The sequence below is a fragment of the Sinocyclocheilus rhinocerous genome, unplaced genomic scaffold, assembly GCF_001515625.1.
Source record: "Sinocyclocheilus rhinocerous isolate Xijiao unplaced genomic scaffold, SAMN03320098_v1.1 scaffold7990, whole genome shotgun sequence".
Classification (NCBI taxonomy): Eukaryota; Metazoa; Chordata; class Actinopteri; order Cypriniformes; family Cyprinidae; genus Sinocyclocheilus; species Sinocyclocheilus rhinocerous.
In genome coordinates this window covers 34,875-41,129 of record NW_015652378.1, presented here as the reverse complement: position 1 = coordinate 41,129, position 6,255 = coordinate 34,875, and the positions used below count along the sequence as shown (strand labels likewise).

Genomic DNA, 6,255 nt, shown 5'->3' with positions numbered 1-6,255 from the left:
TGCTGAATAAAACCTTAAAAATAATAAATAAACATCCAACAGGATTATGTGAGCACTGTGGAATGGAGGAATCAGTAGAACATGTTATTTGTGTTTGTCAAAAGCATACTAATGAACGAGAAACAATGAAGAATGAACCTAGAAAGATGGGAGTGGATAAACTAAAGCTTAAAAATATATTTACTTATGGACTAGAAAGTTTATTTTTTGTATCTTAAGAGAACAGAGCTGATTAAGAGAATTTAGAGGGAAAAATCTTGAGGTAAAGAAGTTTTTTTGTGGCTTTTCTTTCTTTTCCTTTTTTTTTCTTGTCCTCTTATTATGAAAGGGTAAACTCTGGTTCACACTCCAATACAGTAGGTGGCGATAATGCACCTTAACATTGGTGCTACCCGCCATAAAACCGAAGCAGAAGAAGAAGAAGCATAATATCTTGCCTTAGAATTGGACACATTGCACTTAATCAGTCATTATTTATAATAGGAAAACATGAGTCGGGACTTTGTGTTAAATGTGATCTTCCTGAAACAGTTGAACATATTTTAATAACATGTAAATGATACACAAAGGATAAAGATGTGACTATAGAAATGTTTCACATATTTTAAGTATCTCAAAGATACAGAGTTAATAAACAGGATTTAAAGAATCACTAGGCCTACTAATTTTTAATTTTTTTCCCTTTAACGTCGATGCTCCACACTCCATCCTAGTAGGTGGCGGTAAATGCACCTAAAGCTGGTTTGCCAACCGCCATAAAACTAAGAAGAAGCAGAAGCTGCTTTTGGACGCAGCTGCAGCAGCGTTGAGTCTTCTGAGGAGAGGTGAGCAATTCACATTATTTCACATAACGTTATTTTACATGAAACACATTTTACACAACGTGGTTTCTGTGTTGTTTTTTATCGAGTACAGCGCTGATTGTGTGTTTGCGGAGTTAAACACTCAGTAGAACAACAGACAACAAGCATGTGAGGAAAACATGTTAAGTTCATTCAGACCAGCGTGATTTCGTGTGTTTGTGTGTGTGAGTGATTGTCTCGATGTTTAGAGTGATAATGTTGCTGTTACTGAATGTCTCGTGATTTGTGAGGGGAATGAAGGCGAAACCATATCAAGTAACGTTATTGCTGCTGCGATTTTATTTCTAACGTTATTTCTCTTTTGAGATTTATCTTCGGCTAATTTATGATGGTCGCTTTTATAGCGGGTAAAGTTAGTTTTAGGTTCGGTATTCTCAGGATAATCGCTAATGCCGTTTAAGGGACAGTCTACAAATTCCAACCGAGTGATAATGTTGCTGTTACTGAATGTCTCGTTATCTGTGAGAGGAATGAAGGCGAAACGATATCAAGTATTGCTGCTGCGATTTTATTTCTGACGTTATTTCTCTTTTGAGATTTATCTTCGGCTAATTTATGATGGTCGCTTTTATAGCGGGTAAAGTTAGTTTTTAGGTTCGGTATTCTCAGGATAATCGCTAATGCCGTTTAAGGGACAGTCTACAAATTCCAACCACAGTGTAAAAAAAAAAAAAGAGTAAACTATGTCCATTTATACAAATGAATGATTCTTACAACTTTGTAGTAAATGCTAATGACCAGACTGACTTACTGTATGTGAGCTACACATTTATAACATTTGGAAAATGGGACCACAGCATTTTTTCCCCTAATTGTGTACTGTACATGTATAAAGAGATAAGAAAGTGTGTGCTTTATTGTACTTGTATAAGAGGAGGTATTTAAAAAAATATTGCCTGTAATAACACATTATTTTTGTCACTAGGAAGTTATTTTAAATTGTATTAAATTGTTTTAATTTCATACATTAAGCTGTGGTGGGCATAAGAGACTTTCAAAAACAAAAAATCATACCAACCCCAGACTTATGAAACAGTAGTGTATGTTTGAGATTTTACTTGCCAAGCCCTATGGTTTATAGCATCTTGGAGATGCACAGGAGGTTCACTCCCACTCTGCTGGGGTGCAGCAGGCCATCAGCATTGAAGAATCTAGGAACAAAACAAGCAATCTGTCACAGAGCCAATAATATTTAGTCTGCAGTTCCAGTTTTATTAGAAGGAAACAAGCTAGAGCAGAGGCACAATGCAGATAAAAGAAAGAATAATCTTATAATGTAATATACATAATATACAAAAAATACACCTACTACTAATAATAATAATCTTAAAATAACAATCTATGTTTTTAGTTTTAAGTCGAGTGTCACTTACGTTTTGACACTTTACATTTATATATATATATATATATATATAATTTAGCCAAAGGGAATAACAGGTGCATGGGGAAATAGTTGAAAAATCAGTTTACCTGTATTTTCTACTTCTCAGTGAGCAGCTCCTTCAGAAATGTTGAAATCTTGGAGCTTCCCATCTGTTCTGTAGAGTTTCTTTCTGTCCTCCTGAAATCACAGAACAGTTTTTATCAATGTGTTTACCATGAAAGATCAAAACCAGTTTGAACTTACACAAAGATTTTTGTTAAAAGCCCAAGTTTCCATAACAAGAGCTCAGTCTAGAGTTCTGAAAACTGCTAAGATGCTAACGGACTTTTTCCGAAGACACTAAACCATTTCTATAAAATAAATATGCAATAGACACATGTAATTTACAAGTAAGAAACGTGTCGGGAACATTTATATGTGATATTTGTGTGCTTTTAGGGACTAAACTTACCTGAATGCAGTGAAAACAGCAGCGAGAGACGTTTCCATGGCAACTCTGCTCCTTGCTTGCACAGAGCTCAATGCACACACAGCATTTACACAAATAAACCTCTAGAATTAAAACATTACATTAATAATTTACACTCTCAAACAATTATTATTCAATAATTAATTTAAAACTAATTTTGTAGTTCAAAAGCAAGGGCAACAATAGCTCACCATAGAGACAGATTATTTCTGGTAACGTTCGAACACGACGAAAAAGCAGTTAGTACTTCTCATTAATAATCCGCTTTATCATTTCCCCTCCGAGAAATTGCTGGAAACACATTAAGGTGTTTAAAATCGCTACAGTGACCGTTAGCTAAACAAATTGGAAATGAGCCACAGTCTCTTGGTCTCTTCACCGGTGCTGTAGCACGCAGAGTGCCTACTAGTACCCTTAAGTGTCACAGAATTAACAAAATGGTATTTTTTTTCTTTCTAATTTAGCTCAAGTGAAATCTTACCTGAAAGCCACAGATGTTGCGGGATGAGTCTCTTCTCTCTGTAGGTTGCTATATAAGAGACAAATAACTGGGCTCCAGCAAACAGAAAAGAGCGGCATCGGCCTCCGGTCGTGAGCCGACTCCGAGCCAACGCTTGATGAGCTGAGAAACAGAGCACTGACCGAATTATATCGGCCGACGCTTATTAGATGTTTTAGGGAATGAGGCCAACGTTTCGGTATTGGGCTGACGTCGGCCAGACGTACGTGTGCTGTCCGGGATACAATTTAATTAATTTATTGCTCTAAAGATTTAGGAAATCAAACCTTATTTATATATTATGTGCTCTATTGTATAGTTACTTATTCGTTAATGAAGATGGGTGTCATAACATTTCTGTGTTTATGCTTTAATTTTTAATTCTTACTATTCTTTATATCTGGAAGAATTTATACTATTTATTTTATATATTTCTAGACATATGTTAATACTGATGGGAAGAATGAAAGAATATGGATATAAATGTTAACAATAGAAAGACAGAACACAGAAATGCATATAATGTGTGAATTAGCACATATGTGAGTGCAGTGTTTCTGAATGAGCATTTTATATTGATCTGCTCTTTGTGTACTGTTACTTTTAATATAGTAATATAATGATTTACAAAGAGACAACACTTTGTATTTGTAAGGCTCTGGTCTCTTCTGCTTCTAATGCATAAACACTTAAATGTGAAAGTTAGTTAAAAAAAAAAAAAAGTTGATTTTGGCAAATCTTCTTCCAGACAGAAATTAATGTTCAGTGAAGCTCCTCCCACAAACCCTGCAGAATGAAACGCACTGAAGATACTGAAGAACAAACAGGTTGGTGTTAATTCTTTATTAATAATGCTGATGGTTATAAAGCTTCAAGCAGATTTAGATTTGTTGTAATAGGTGTGGCGGAACGGAAACCAGTCGCCACCTGAATGCTTACATTGTTGACAAATCAGAACAAACGGGTAATTAGGGACAAACTATTTAAGGAGGGTTATGACCTGGTTCATGCATGACGGAAGTGCGCAAAATTTCGCTGCTACAGAGATGTGATGAGGGGGGAATAGCGCGTGCTACGGTGCGAAAAGTGAGTCTGTTTGGAAGTAGGGGATTGAGGTGACGGACGCGAACAGTGGACTGAAGGGAGGTGCGTGCTGCGGATTATGCCATATTGCCGGTCTTCTAGTCCGTGCTGTGAACGAAGCTCTTGTTGTCCACCTGTACTTCTAATGCTCCAAGCTGAAGACCAGCTGCACACAGTACAAGCACAACCCATACACTACACACACGCCATGTACTCTTTCTAAAAACGCTGATGCACACACATTACACACACACACACGCTATGCACGTTATACAAACAAACCCGTTACACATATGCATACATTTGTTTTTGTTTTTTGATCTTTGTTAATGTATAAAATGGGGAAAAGGGAAACTGGGTTGTAAATTCTAATAGTTATGGGTTTGCTCTGACCAAGTTATTCTCTTTTCTCATGTTGGGGTGTAGGGAGGGGCTTCATTGTGTCTGAAACTTAAGGTTTCATGGAAGCGAAATCGGCATTGAGAAAACGGCACTGCATCAACCTTACTCAAGCCGGGTTTCTGAACTTTATTTATTTTCTTCGTTTTTCCCCCCCCTGGTTTATATGGGGTGTTTCACTGAAATGTAAAACTGACTCAACATGTCTTGATTGTATCAGATAATTTTGTTGTATTTGACCCGTGGTTTTGCGGGGTAATAAATTTGCATATGCAAAGTATTGAATGTTTAATCTGATTCATTTCCTCTTCACGATCTTCATATGTACTTTGGTGGTTTTAATGAGTTATCCAGAGTTTATTTATTGACAGGTTTAAAACACCCTGTCTGACGCCCGAACAAAAGTATTGATTAAGTTTTTTTTATTTACTCTTAGGGCCACCACTGTTACAGAACTGGCACCCGAACAGGGACCTTGAACTAAAAGTAAGCAGACACCCTAAGTAGTTGACATTTAAAGAAGTGATAGTCTGTTATATTGAAGTCTGAGGGGAGTGAATCAAATTGAGTTTGGTAAATTTAACCTGTGAACCGAATTTAAAGTGTGGAAAATATTTTTTCTTTCTGTGATCTGCGCTGTTTTTGATCTGAACGAACTGTGAACTTTGGAATTATGAACTGTGTCTACTGTGAATGTGAACTCTGCAGTTAAAATTGTGCAACCGAGTTCAGTGCCTACAAAAATGCTTCAAGGTGGTTTAACGTGTATGTTGTGCATTTGTAAATTGAACTGTTAAATTTGAGGGTGAGTTTCCCCCTTGTTTGATTTGTTACTGGAGCTGAGGTGCATTGTCAAATTTGTTGGTTTATTTTTTTTTGGCCCAGTTTGTTATTTTGACCCAAAAAAAACAACAAAAGACACCAAGACCCTTTTCTATTTACTGATTTTTATTTTTCATTTTACATACTGACATACTGATATGGCTACTACTACACCTTCCCCATCAACATTTGTAGAGATGGAAGTACCTGAAGTGGAAACTCCCCTCTGGCAGCCACCAGTCCCTATCATCTCACAGGCATATACCCCCAATTACAATCAAACATCGCAACCTGGAACACAAGTGCAGTTTGTGTCATCCATTCTGTCTGGCAGCACTCCAGTGCAAAACCTCACCTGGGATCCGAATGGAAATTCCATGCAGATTTGTACCACCCCTGAGTCGTCCTCATCTGTGGGACAACAGGAGTTACCACGTGAGTTACAAACACCTGGCAAAGGGGTACAACAACTGATCAAACAAGTACAGGGAGACTTGGACACGTTAAAGCAATTTATCCAGCAACAGGAGACCACAGTTTCCGAACTCACCCAAGAGGTAAAAGATAAGTTTGTTCAACATTCAACTCAAATGTCAACTGTAGTAGCTAAAATGGAGGACAATCAGAAAGGGTTATTCAAGTGTATTGCTGATAACCAACAAAAGATGGAGACCGAGATGGACCAATGGACTAAAGCCACAAAACGTTTGATCACAGAGGAATTGAACAAAGGTGA

The 6,255-nt window shown here is 37.1% G+C and overlaps 1 protein-coding gene across 1 annotated transcript in view; it reads left to right on the top strand.

Annotated features, from left to right (window-relative positions):
* Positions 1-765: 765 nt before the first annotated feature.
* LOC107714899 (gastrula zinc finger protein XlCGF8.2DB-like) overlaps positions 766-6,255 on the top strand; it is a 17,843-nt gene continuing 12,353 nt past the window's right edge. The window contains exon 1 of the mRNA XM_016520894.1: positions 766-824. The gene's annotated coding sequence lies outside the window, so the exon portion shown is untranslated. The remainder of the gene's footprint in view (positions 825-6,255) is intronic.